The sequence below is a fragment of the Odontesthes bonariensis genome, chromosome 13 (genome assembly GCF_027942865.1).
Source record: "Odontesthes bonariensis isolate fOdoBon6 chromosome 13, fOdoBon6.hap1, whole genome shotgun sequence".
NCBI lineage: Eukaryota > Metazoa > Chordata > Actinopteri > Atheriniformes > Atherinopsidae > Odontesthes > Odontesthes bonariensis.
This window is the reverse complement of record NC_134518.1, coordinates 16526131-16540031: the sequence shown is the minus strand read 5'-3', so window position 1 is coordinate 16540031 and position 13901 is coordinate 16526131. Positions and strand designations below refer to the sequence as shown.

Here is a 13901-nt window from a genome sequence, read left to right as displayed (position 1 = left end):
AATGAACTTACCTCAAGCAGCACGAGCTGATAGTCCTGCTGCCATGATACAAGGACTGACAATGTTGGACTCTCAAACTTTTGTGTCAGAGTCTCCTTTTGTTTTTTGAAACGGTAAACGATGGTAAGAATAATCAAAGAATTCATTTAATGTTTTTGATTTATATTTTTTTATTACTCAATTAGATTTTCACAGGGTCATGAATTTTGACAAAGGGTCCCCAAACGTTTGCATGCTACTGTGATTAAAAGGCACACTTTGCATTTGTATATCTCATCCTTTGTTTCTTTCTCTCTGCAAGTCTCACACAGAGAGAGACTGGTGCAGATTCAAATGACTCATTAACTCAGCTTTGCATTTGCGATTGATTGATACCAATAGCAGGAGGGGGAAAAAAAACCCTTTCCTATAGTCGCTCTTTCTATCGTCCATCCTCTGCTCCAACATACACACACACACACACACGTCTCCCTCTCTCTCTTCCTCTCTCACACAGCCTCAGCATCTCGGAGCTGCTGGCAGCGTTAACAGTGAGGGAATGGACTCTGTTTCCACATACAGCACAGAGAGGAGCCGGCACTGACTTGCAAACACACAAACACGTACACGCTCACACACAAACGCAGGGACAGAACAGGAGGTGGACAGAGACTCCAGCTGTAGCATGTCCACTGACTGCAGTCAGACATGTAGAAGGAGGAGCTGCTCTGCTTGCCGTTCCATCTCCGTTCCAGTCCTCTAAGCACCTCCCATCCCCGCTGAATGCCCGCTCCCTGGCTCTGCGGTTGATGAGGGGCTGGCTGGAATGACCCGGGTAAGTAGGAGACACAAGGAGATGCACTAGATGGGGCTGCCGTCAGGAAGGACTCTCTGATCCTTGATCATTCCTCTTCTCCACACTGACAGATAGACAGAAGAGCTCTGATCTGCCATACAGATGCATGCCCATATAGGAGGGCACAGCTGTATAGACCAAGGGTCTTCAACAAGCACAGCTTGAGAGGAGGACCACCACAGATACACGCAGGTAAGAGGCAGCACTGCTGGGGCTTCTCTGTTGGATTTCTATCCATACTGATTTGCACAGATGTGAAGAAATCTGTATTGTGTCTCCTGAGATCACTTCATTTCTTTGATTCTCATCTGTGTTCAACAATTGTTTGATTATTCACTGAAGGTTTTACAGTGTGTCATGTGTGTGCATGCCTACTGTGCTACATGGTCATTGATTAGAAAGGAGATGGATATGTGGATGAGCGCTATGGCAGCATGATAATGGAATATGTCTCCTGGAGGACATGCTCTGATATCCATCATGTGTCTGGGGAATGTCAGTGGGAATGAAGACGGAACAAAACGAAGGTAGTAGGACAGAGGAGAAAGAAGAAAAGACTGTACAGTGACTGAAAGTCAGTGATATTTGATATAATTCATTAGAGGGCCATGTTATTTTTCACTGGTTATTTCTATCTTATTTCCACATTATGTATTTGGCCAGTTTCAGATTAAAGTCTAAAGACTTTATTTCATGATGTGGCAGTGTAGCTACGAGAGCTTCTGGTGAGGAAATGTTGTGAAAATAAAAGCTTCGGGAGACTCTGCAGAAATGGTGCTCATTGAAGTTGGAGAACTGGAATAGCCCAAGGGTATAAATGTGGTGCTAGAGTAAGCCAAGAAGGATGAAAGTTGAGTTAGAAACCTGTAGGCAAAAATGAAACCATGATTTGCTGCATAATTAAACTGAACGGTTGCAGACAGAGAAAACAAATGTTGGACCTGTAAGAGGTTTATACAGAGGATGCAAATAAAAATGCACCATGTTACTGTAAGTAAAATGCTACTGCATCCTTGATACATTTAAGTTGCCACCCCTGAAAACAAGGGAAGATGTCAGTTTACAAACTTTGCCATTTGAGTATGTTTATTCCAAACCCCCCCACGAACACAAGTTGCATGACTTTTAAATGGTTATGGTGCTTTACTTTCTCTGTGCAGCCCCAAAGAGTATTCAGAGATCGGCTCTGGCAAACATGCTTATGCAGAGGTGCCGGTGGCTCAAAGAGATGAGCTGTCCAGTGCCGTTGCATGGAGCATACATCACTGAACACAGGGCCCTGGACCCAAGAGGAATCAACAAAAAGAAATCCATTACTTAGATGACCAGGCTCCCCTGATCTCATCACATGGGTGGGCAAGTTATAGAAATAGTGGATAGAGGCAAATGAAGGGAATGAGAACACCAAGGTAGGCTGGCTGGCTGACAGACAAGAAGAAAACTCTCTCATCAAGGCTATTATTAATTCCAGAGGCTGAGCATTCCAAACATGTCAAGAAATATCAGTGTTTTTGTTTGCACTGTGTGTTTTTTTTAAGGGACGTTGATTTAGAAGTTTATTTTAAAAGCTATACTGCAAGATCTGTCTAAATGTCACAGGTCGACACTGCATGTGGTTTGATGGAGTGGATGTGTGAGGTTGATTAGGAGATATTTTGCAGAAATCCATGTGTAAGTTGATTGTGGGAGTTTTTGAGACTAAATACGCAAGCATCACTAGTGTCAAGGATTTGAATTTAGCTTTGGTCAATAATTGATATTCTGAGTTTCAAAATATATAAGATACCATTAAAAGCGCGTCATTATTTCGGTGATCTCGCAGCACATTGTACTTTCAGAGGCGCCTGCTATTTTATCTTCTCTGTCAACTTCTGCTTAGTCATTAGAGAGAGAGCTGAACAGCCCCAAGGTTGCAGGGTAGAACAAATTAACACATTTTGTGGTGCAGCCCTTGCCCAAGTTCATAAACTTGCCAACTTCTCATTATAAGGTTCATTGATATGTCCAGAATACCATGACTGCCATCAGTAAATACCAAGCCTAGACATGCTTCCAAAATCCAATCAGCATCAAGGTGACGAGGTCTTATGCACATGTAGGGAGAATGAGTTGGAACAGGCTGGTAGCTCTGCAGACACACATAAGAGCACAGTATAAAAACAGAGCTGGCCTTAGATAAAACCTACAGATAACATCAGTTACAGCAGAGAACATTTGAGGGGAAAGTACATACATGATTTCCATCTTATCCACATGTTATTTTTTTTAATTGCTAAGCAGTAGTGTGTAGCTCTGTTTCAAGATGTACGATGAGCACTTTTTTAGATGCACTTAAATAGGCACACTAACACTGACTGCTTTCCCTGTTAGAGCTAATTTTCAAACTAAGCTTTGATTTCATTCTTCATATTGGGCAAATTCATTTCAGTTAAGGAATTAAAGCCACTTGATATTGAAGGATGGGACTAGAGATATTTTATGTTTCTGTGACGGTCATTAAATCTGATGAAAAGACCAATGAAGAGATCTTGCAAACAAGAAGATTCCATGTCTGTGCACCCTCAGTCTGATGAAGCTTTTGCCTCGTGTCATTGAAATCTACTTTTGCATTTGGTGTAATGTGTTTACTTTAATTGCATTTTGCCTAATAAATGACATCCGCCACGTGCAGATGTATCCTGGAGGTAAAAAAAATGTAGTCATGAAAGGATATCAAGTTAAACTGTATTGTAACTGTTTACTGGGCACACACCAGGGTTTTATCAGCCATTGTAAGTGTAATGCTGTAATGAAGATGCAATTGCATGGATTTCAGTGAGTTGAATTTGACTCGATAGAATTACTTTTAGTCTATTCAGACTGGAACTATATTGTTTATACTGTTCTGGTTATCTTTTTTAAAACCTCTATATTTTACAGTTGTGAACAAAGTTGCATATAGAGCAAATGAGTAATAAACTTTGTGAATCAGATTCCTATCATGCCATGTTTGTTTCTAAGGTACTTTGAGAGAAGTTTCTCATTTTTTTGTCTTCGGTTTTTAGTACCATTCCTGAGGATGGCAGATCCTGATACCAAAGCATTATATATAACCAAGGGAGTAACTTTGATTTTGACATTGGTGGGGACATAAAAGTGCATTTTTTTTTTTTTTTTTGCATTACCAATCATAAGTTAATGGCATGCAGATACTATATGTTAACGAGCCATCCTAATTTTTAGGGAGTTGGTCTTTAAATCACAGGGTTGCAAGCTCAAATCCCACGATTAGGCTACCTCTGTTTACACCTGGAGTGACCTTGAGCAAAACAACTAACCCATGCAGTCTCATTATTGGTTATATGTAACCAATAATGTGTTCTTATAAGTCGCTTTGGATAAAAAAAAAAGTCAGCTAAGTGTTATGCAATGTAACTCATATAATGCAGGGTATCTGCACATTTTTTAATCAACAAATTTAAAGACTTTTAAGACCTTTTTAAGACCTCTAAGAATAAAAATTAAGACCATTACCACGGCAAAAATATATATAAAAACTACACTCTAGGCTGTTCGGTGTTGAAAAAAAGTCCAGTGTGAAATGTGTGCTTCAGTGATACTGAATCAGTGTGTCAACATGATCGCATAAGATTTGAACGCACAAGGGAACACCACACACTACAGGACAATCGTGCCCAATTGTCACACCTCTGCGAAGGAGCATGTTTTCGCTGCCATTTGTCTGTCTGTTTGTCTGAGGCTCTGAGCAAAATAAATCCATAATTTAACCTAATTTTCGAGTTATGTCTACTGTGTTTTTACAACTAGCAAACAAACGATTTTACTACCCAAGTTAACTTAAACCAGAACTTTGGACAACTCACGTGAAGCACAGACTGGTTTATGCAATAGTCAGCTGTCCATATATGGACAGTGACTTTGCAGCATAAACCACACGACAAAATCAAATTTCCTTCGGGATTAATAAAGTATCTCCAATATAATCAAATAAATAAAAACGAGCACAGACCGCTCATACAGTCAATGGCACGTAGCCTACCCATAGAAAAAATACACACTCTCACACACATCATACAACCTGACTATCGATTGCTAACAACCATGATCAGTAACCTACACAAACCCAGACACATAATGGCTCGGCGGCCAGCAATCGGATAAACCAATGAAGTGAATCAATCCTGTGAAAGAATGAAAACAAGTGAATGAAACCTGCACTCACCCATTATGACGTTAACTCTGCACCTCCATAATCTTGCCCCTGCTCAGCCAACACCTTGACGTCAGGTATGTTTGGTAACGTTACTGCGGCTAGCATTAGCAACTAGGCTGCTAGGCTTGCTAAATCGGTAAACATTAGGCTACAGAAGAAAGCTAGTCTTTTTAGCTACGTTATATTATCATCTTTCTTCTCGGCTATAAGTTAACCTTTGTTTACGGCCACTGGCCCTAACCTGACGCGCTAGCTATCAAATCACCGGAAGTTTTCACCGGAAGTACTGGCGCACACACAAAACGTCAGCGGTCGCCATATTGTGCACAGAGCGATAGAAAATCGTCTCTCCAGACATATCTTTCTTTCATTTCGCCCAGATGAAATTTAATGCCACTCTTCGAAAATCGGCGAAATTTAATACATTTTAAGACCTTAAAAAAAGTATTTTTTATTTAAGACTTTTTAATACTTTTTAAGGATCCGCGGAGACCCTGAGTAGGCAAGAGAGTCTGGCTGCAGACCTGCACTGTCAGGACCCACAGACCTGCACTGTCAGGACCCTGTTGGAGACCAGAGAGTCTCTATTATGAGGAGAGGGAAAACTGGCGGCTATTTCCGGGTGGTACTGCACTCTAGGGGCGCCAACGAAGCAGTGCTGAGCACGCCGAACTCTATGGTGGTACTATGAAATCCACCTTAGATCCAGCCATTGCTTTGGATATAATTTTTTATATTTTTTCATTTTAATTTTCCTAAAGCCAGGATAAATTATCCTTTCAAACGGCACTTGGTTTGATTTTTTTAGACTCACTAGATTTGTTTAAAATACACATTTATTGTCAGTATTGCATCCCGAGTGACGTCACGCATGTGGCATCACTTTACGGCATGGTCAGTCCTAGCGCTGAGCTAGCAGAGAGGGGTTAGCTCAAATAGTTACAGATTTCAGCACAGCCCTTTTACATACTCTCTGACTAGCCTCTGGTTTAGCTTTGGTTGTTGTTAGCGGCACCAGGTTAGCACTCTGGCACAGTGGACGAGTGCCGTAAAGCAGCCGGTCGTAATCAGCCGTGCGTTCTTCAGATTCCGTTAGCTAGATGCTAGCGGATACTGACTCGCAAATGCCAGACCTGTAAGAAAACAGAAAGCTATAACTCCCAGGTTATTGTACTTTCGATATAAATCCACATCCCTCTGTCAGAAATCACAGTATTATTTTCAGGTTTCAGCCGCTAGCGGGGACATTTTTTGAGTTATTAGCGCCAGCCCTACGGAAAATGGTCATTCTGCACTCGCTCACCAGCGCCCCCAGAGAAAATCAACTGAACTGCAGCCAAATTTTTATAATGGGGCGAATAGGAAGTGGAACGGCTGTCTGTAAAAGGGCTGTGTTGGAGACCGTCACCTGCACTGTGAGGACCGGAAGTGCACTGTGAGGACCGGAAGTTGATTCGAAGCCTTTCAAAATAAAAGCGTGTGTTTCGGAAGCACGTATTTTTAAACGATTTTAAACGCTATATTTTTCAAGAGGTCCTCACAAATGAATTAATTAGTTAACAGTACGACATAAAATCTATCAACTCCCGGTCTATTGTTTTTATTTGTATTGTAAACTTTTGTTTGGTCACTGCACACATTTTCTCTTAGGCTCATATTCATAAGCCAACATCTCACAAGATGCCACAGGCCTATACTGTACATTTTATTGTGTACTATAGAGTAAGTCACTGCTATTTCATTATTATTTCATTTTGACTTTATCGCACTGGTCTTTATATATATATTTGTTTCAATTAGTTTTTCTGTTGTATTATTCTGTATTTTTATCCTTAACCACCATAAATTTCATGTTTGGTTCTATGTCTATGCCAATTATGTTCTTTTTTTTTGTTACTTTGTTTATTGGTAGACTTGTACAACATATACAATTTCATCATCATCATCAAAATAAATAAATATATATATATATATATATATATATATATATATATATATATATATATATATATATATATATTTTTCCCTTTCTTCTTTCTCTTCCTCCAGTTCACAGTGTATGCCCATACACGACTACAGTTATTTTCCATTATATTTCAACATACCACCATATAAACTTTTTTTTTTTTTAATCACACAAATATACACAAATGACACTAGACAGTTGACGCATAGACAAACACATAAGCATACAAGAAAATGGGGCAGAGAGAGAGAGAAAAAGTAAGAGATAGAGAGAGACGGCTGCTGGAACACCTTAGTACCACTAAATAGTACCCTAACTCTTGATATCTACAGTATAATCTTAGTCAAATTATTAAGGGATCAATGAGAAAACATAAAAAGCACACCAACTCACAACATGATCAAATGTTCTGTAGTGTTTATTCAGTCAAACATTCACAATATGACAAAAAATCTTTGTTTTTGTCGACTACCTGTTCACAAAATATCAACATGTCGTTAATATTGTGAAATATCATTTTGAAAGGCTCCAGGATCGCTTCTCTTTCATCCTCGTCCAGTTCTTCGTTCCACAACCTCCCATACTGTAGAGCAGCCTCTGCCTGTTCCTCTTCCCCCATGCCCAGAACGTCAGGCAGGTCCACTCTGGCAGACAACAGTGGTTTGTTGGCCTCAGCCCACTCTGCTGCATGTCTGCAATTTTGAAGAATGCGATCTTCAACCGAGTCCTATGGAAAAGACAGAAAGAAAGATGTCTGTACTATAGCTGCCACACCAACAGTATCTGACCAATAGATACTGTGCAAAAGCTTACGCCTTCCACTGGTGTGTCCACATCAGCAAGTCTGGCTCTCTTGGAGACCTCTGCCTGCTGCTCTTCTTCCTGAGTACTCAACTATTAATATGAATACATGCATTATACATACTTTATACTCTTACCTGAATTTGTAGTCCAGTTTTCTCTGTCCAGTTGCCAGGATTTAGTGACTGGGATAGGTTTCTAAAAGACAGAAAGTGAGGTGTCAGATGTTCTTTACTGCAACCTACATTCCCTTCATTTTCCTTTTACCCTTTTACAAACCAAACCACAACCTGCCAGAAGTTAGTAGCGTTGGCTAATACTTATGAGTACAAACAAACAGACAAATACATTATGCTTACCTTTAAATAAAATGCCACCTTTTGTATGTGCCTCTAAGTGGCTCTGCAGCTTGGACAATTTTGCTGGTTTAAATTGTAGGCACAGAGGGCAGTGAAACAGTTTGCAACATGACGTGCAGCGTTCGATTTTGGGCGTAGTGCCGGCGGTTGTTATTGAAATATGCATCTGTAAGAGACAAATAATGTCGTGATAAGTAAAACTAAATTATATATATATATATATATATATATATATATATAAATGGCGCATTTAAGTGAGCACTATCGATACGATAGACAACGCTAAAGACTAGCCAAAAGTAAAAAAACCTGATTCTTTAAAATTAATATAACTTTACAGTATATAGTTATTGAAATATGCATCTGTAAGAGACAAATAATGTCGTAATAAGTCAAACAAAATTAAACAAGTCAGCACTATCGATACGAAAAATGGCACATTTAAGTGAGCACTATCGATACGATTACAACGCTGAAGACTAGCCAAAAGTTTAAAAAAACCCTGATTCTTTAAAATTAATATAACTTTAGAGTATATAGTGTGCAACGTAACGTTAAGGTGAATAAAGACTGTTTCTGTTTCTTCGTATGAAAGAAAGTTGTTTTCACTCGACTTTTACTCACCTCGTCGTCTCCACAGTTCAAATGGGGAACGAAAAATACGTGCTCCTCGCTTGTCGCTTCGGGTCCTCACAGTGCAGGTGACGTCACAGTGCATGTCTCCAACTAAGGGTCCTGACAGTGCAGGTCATGGGTCCTGACAGTGCAGGTCTGCAGCCAGACGCCTCTCTGAGTAGGGGGCTGAATATTGGTAGGGACGTGACCCTAGCGTCCCTACCCAAAATTACGCCCTTGTATATAACTGAACATTACAGGTAAAACACAATCAAGATCAACGGTGCAGCTTGTGACTGGTTTAAGACACACTTATCTGATATATTCCAGTTTCTACATGTAAATAATGGGTTTTCTACACATAGTAGAGTTAGTTACGGAGTTGCGTAAGGTTCTGGACCGGGAAGCATACTGGTATCCTTATATATGCTTCTTTGAAGCAGGAAATATTGCCTACATATTCATTGTTATGCCGATGACACCCAGTTCTATTCATCAATGAAACATGAGGAAACCAATCAGATTCTGAAGTAACAGGCTTGTCTTAAGAGACATTAAGGCCTTTATGACCTACTAAAATCAGACAAAACTAAGATAGCTGTTATTGTCAGAGATTCACTATCTAGTTGAATTGAATGGCATTACCTTAGTTTTTCAATACTGTGAGGAACCTTTGAGTTATTTTTGACCAAGATTTTACTTTTAGCACACATATTAAAGAGGTCTCTAGACCAGCAATCATTAATGTGCTGCATTAACCAGCTGAGAGGCTGCAATAATTTAGACCTTTTAGCTTTCCAGCACATATCTTTTCTATCAGCTCCACGTCTTGGTGCTAAATGCTGGCAGGATGCATTAGGCGATATGAGATAATTTTACACCAATGAGGACTAATTTTTGAATGAATATGTTGATTTGAGCTACTAAATGACTTAATATATTACATAGTGTCCCTTTAAGTTCAGAAGGTTTGGGCTATATTTGACTGTATAACTATAAAAAATAAAGATTCTATAATTCTTTAAACAATGTTGCAGTTATGATTCAATTATTGCCATTTTTACTGGAGGCTGGCAAATATAGAGTATGGTTTTAAATCTGGAAGAGTATTTTGCACATGCTAGATAAGTTAACTGGTAACTTTTAACGTAGCTGTCGGTGTGAGGATGAGCATAGCTGGTCCCTCTGATCTGTACTCAGCTTTTCGCCCAATTGCATTCGGCTAGGCTTCAGCTCTCGAGATTAGCCCATGAACAAGATAAGCCGATATGGCTAATGGATGGATTGATTTTTAGTCAAGCAAGGACAAGCATTGGTTGAATGCTAACACTGATCCAACATTTATATTTAGTTCCATAGACCGACAGACCGACAGCTAGATGAATCATTCTTTCTATTAATTTTTAGTTTGGCAGGATGGTAAAGTAAATCATACCACCTCCCTGTGTGTCACGCTCACACTCTTTTTTTTGTGGTCACCCCTGACAACCAGCTGTTTCTGGTGCTGTATCTCAGGGCCATCTAACCAAGCGGGAGACCAGACATGAGGCACGCACACAAGACAGATAAAAACAACCACAATAATAAAGTGGAAGTGTTGCTGAAGTGATAAATATTTGAGCAATGACAGGCATATTAATTGGTCTTCAGTGCCAGCAGATTTCTGAGAATCATGCAATGTGCTCTGCAGGAGAGCAGTGCAGTGAGAAGTCATTACTTAAATTGGCCAGGATCCCAAACTATCAACTGAAGAAAAGACGAAAAAATATATCTATATATATATATATATGGTGATAATCTGAAGAAAAGGCAAAAACAACAACCACTTTTCAAACACTGCTTTGTGTGTGCACAATATACTGCGCGTGTGCGCTGTTGCCGGCTTTTAGCCACAGTGGGTTTGATAATGTATCCTGAAATCCTTTCCACATGAATGCAGCTACACTTTAACATTAGCATTCAGCTCCAAGCAGTTCCTAGCCTGCAAACATACTCACACCACGGCTGCAGCCTGGACCAGAAAAAGCTCTGCATTAAAATAAAGCACTGTGCTTCAGGTACTAATGGGGCATGAGGTCCAGTCAGAAACATTCCAAGGTGTGAAAGCCTTATCGGAAAACAAGGCACAGCTGACTTTCCTGTAAAAGTTTGCTGACTCATCCATCCACCCTGACCTCACCTCTGCACGAACTTTGTCTTTCTGCGAGAATCATTTTCCTCCATACTTGGATCAAAATTACCAATGCTACCTCAGGGTTCTGACATTTGAACGTTACCATGCATCATTATGTGGCACTTCTGACATAAAAATTAATTTCAGTTTCTTTCAGCTAGAGCATGGGCTCTAATGTCTTGTTCTTAACCACATTTTCTCCGTGATGTTGTGTTTGTTTCAGAGCCATACATGTTGATGCGTTCCTCTTTAACTGTCAGCACATGCAGCGGGAAATAGTTACAAGAATCAAGATAAACCATCAAGGAATGAAATCTCACTTTGCTCTTGCTGGAAAAACTCTTAAGGTCAACACTTTAGGGCCGCGTATGCATCGTGGGGTAAAAACAGTGTGATGAAAATGCTCAGGGACATGAATGGTTTGGTAAGTATGTGCACTCTTTGGGGACATATTTGGATTTTCACACACGCATTAGCTGTATAACTTTGCATGTTTTACTCAAAAAAGCACACGTGAAGGCACAATCGTTACCGATAGCATTGTTTTTTCTTTATTTTTTTTATGGTACAAGCATGCTGCAGCTGAGCAGCGGAAGCTAATTGCTTGATTAACTATGGTTTTATGTTCCTGTCTCTGTCACCATGGTCTTCCAAAAGATGCGACAAAATATGCATAGCAATTCATGGTTGGGCAGAAAACGCCCATCCAGTCCACCTTGTGACTGTCTGCACAAATGTGTTTCTGTAGCTACACAAAGAAAAGAGATGGCTGCAGACTTTCAGGCAGCACCTCTCTTTCACCTGAGGATATTACATTGTTGTGTTTGCTTTTTGGCACTTTTCATTTATCAACAGCGATGATAGATGGAATAGATTTGTGTCCTGTGTAGAAACCCCTCTTTGCAGGTGAGGACAGTTTTAGAAAATAAGTAAGAGGAGAGGCTGTATACAGAGCAAAAAGTGGTGGGTAGAAATGGTGCTTGCGGGTAGTGAGGACATCAGAGAGGTCGACCAGTGAAGAGCCATCAGGAGTTTTTCTCTTTGTCCACGTGTGGAAATCTAAAATGAACTAAATCTTTCAGCATAGTAGGTTTTTCACCAGAGAAATGGGACACATACTTGAAAACAGAAATATTTACTGAATATTTCAAAAGATTTTAATGGATTTCTCTTTCTGTCTTTTGCTCCCCTTCAATCCTCCACATCTCTAGTTTCTCTTGTGTTGTTACTTCCTCTTCATAAAATCTAGTTTACATGATGTCTAAATACAATGATGGTATACTGTCGTTGAGGGACAAGTCACTAGAAAATTCATCTCAGAGACTTGGCATGGTTACAGTCTTACCTTATTAAACCAGGTTCCCAGATATGGATAAAGTTTGGTACTTGACTAAAAGAAATGTCTAAAGGATAACTTTACTGACACAAGGTTTTAATATGGGACGAGGTTTAAATCCACATTTGGGAAACCGAGACTCTGGGTATTAAATGGAGCTTTGGTTCTATACAAATGTAATTTCATGTTCATTGTAGTTTTTTTTTCTTTTTTACACATGAACCAAAACAATTGTGAGTATTTTGCCATCTGTCTTCACATAGTATATGGAAAAGAGTTTCTCATCAACATACAAATGCAATATTTTCCTTAATTCTCATGCAAGTTAGAGAAACAGGCTGGAGACAACAACAAGGATATGGAGTAAAAGATGATTGATGATGTTTAGTTCTTTCCTCGCAAAGGAGAAAAGAATGTGCGCAGTGTAGGAGAGTACAGCTGATTTTCAGTATTTTGAGAATAAAATATAGTCACTGTAATCCGACATATAAAACAACCTTGTCTTACTTTAGACAAAGCTCACAAATCAGGAGATATTTTAACTGTCAGACAGATGGAAGCTCTAAAGATGCATTTCCTAGTACGGATCATAACTGAATGTGGGGTATTAGCTAACGAGCTTTCAGACACAACGCTGAATCACACTCAATTCAGATGTGGCTCTGTGAAGTGGAACCATCACATCAGCAGTAGAGGCAGAAGCTCTCTCAGATTCCTCTGAATCAAGGCCCTTAGTGACCCCCCTGCTGCTTGAATTGCAAAAGGCGGCACTTCTGACAAGTCTGGAATTAAATACATTATTTTCTGTCTGGACCTAGTCCTGAAGATTTCAAACCTCTTGGTTGTTCGTGAGATGGATGTTTGATCCTCTGTGTTCAAAGGATCAAACATACAGCATGTGACATGTGAACTGCAACAAGAAGATATGAGCAGAGGTATTTCTCAGGAGATATTTGCTCTGTTTTAAGCAAAACAACCTCCTGTTTAAAGAGAAACTTCAACTATATATGTAGAGAAAAATAGCTCACTTTCTTTTTTCCTACAGTTTCATCCTATGATAACGTCTGTAATTTTAGTAAAGCACAAACACAAAAACAGCACCCAAAAAAATGATTCACTAGACAACAGTCCCCTGATGACATGAAATGGAGGTTAAAGGAAACGTGTACGCTCGTGAACAGAGGATCACACAGTATTTCTGCCATGCAGGAAAGAATGTTCTACAAAGTGATTCACATTCTCTGTCAGGATTGCAAGCAAATTTCTCAACTGGGCTTCTCATGCAAGGGGAGAAATCAATTTTCTGAAAGGCTTAAAGGTGTCATGTTTTGGGTTCTCACCATTCTCCAATGTTCTGGTCAGTCAGCCTGCCCTTTGCAAACCTCTCTGCTACCGGTATTTGGATTTTCTGGATTGGTTTTGATTTTTGCTTTTTGCTTTTATGTTTTGGCCCTTCCTTTTAATAAACACTGGATTTTGGACATTATCTATCCATTACAAGGACATTTCCCTTCATATTGTATAATAAGTACATTTATGCACAGTGCAAAACATAATGTTAAATCAGAGGTCAATGTTTTATGTTGTGTATTGTTTCGTTTGG

The 13901-nt window shown here is 39.6% G+C and overlaps 1 protein-coding gene and 1 long non-coding RNA gene across 5 annotated transcripts in view; one reads left to right on the top strand and one right to left on the bottom strand.

Moving 5' to 3' along the window:
- The first annotated feature begins 497 nt into the window (after positions 1–497).
- Positions 498–13901, top strand: part of frmpd3 (FERM and PDZ domain containing 3) — a 96248-nt gene continuing 82844 nt past the window's right edge. For all 4 annotated transcript variants that reach the window (XM_075481186.1, XM_075481187.1, XM_075481188.1 and 1 more), the window contains exons 1-2: positions 498–814; positions 907–1027. The gene's annotated coding sequence lies outside the window, so the exon portion shown is untranslated. The remainder of the gene's footprint in view (positions 815–906; positions 1028–13901) is intronic.
- Positions 7436–8954, bottom strand: LOC142397252 (uncharacterized). The gene is made up of 4 exons (XR_012772687.1): positions 8799–8954; positions 8175–8340; positions 7828–8013; positions 7436–7741 (listed from the first exon to the last, which is right to left on the bottom strand). It is a non-coding gene; the product is annotated as an uncharacterized LOC142397252 (long non-coding RNA).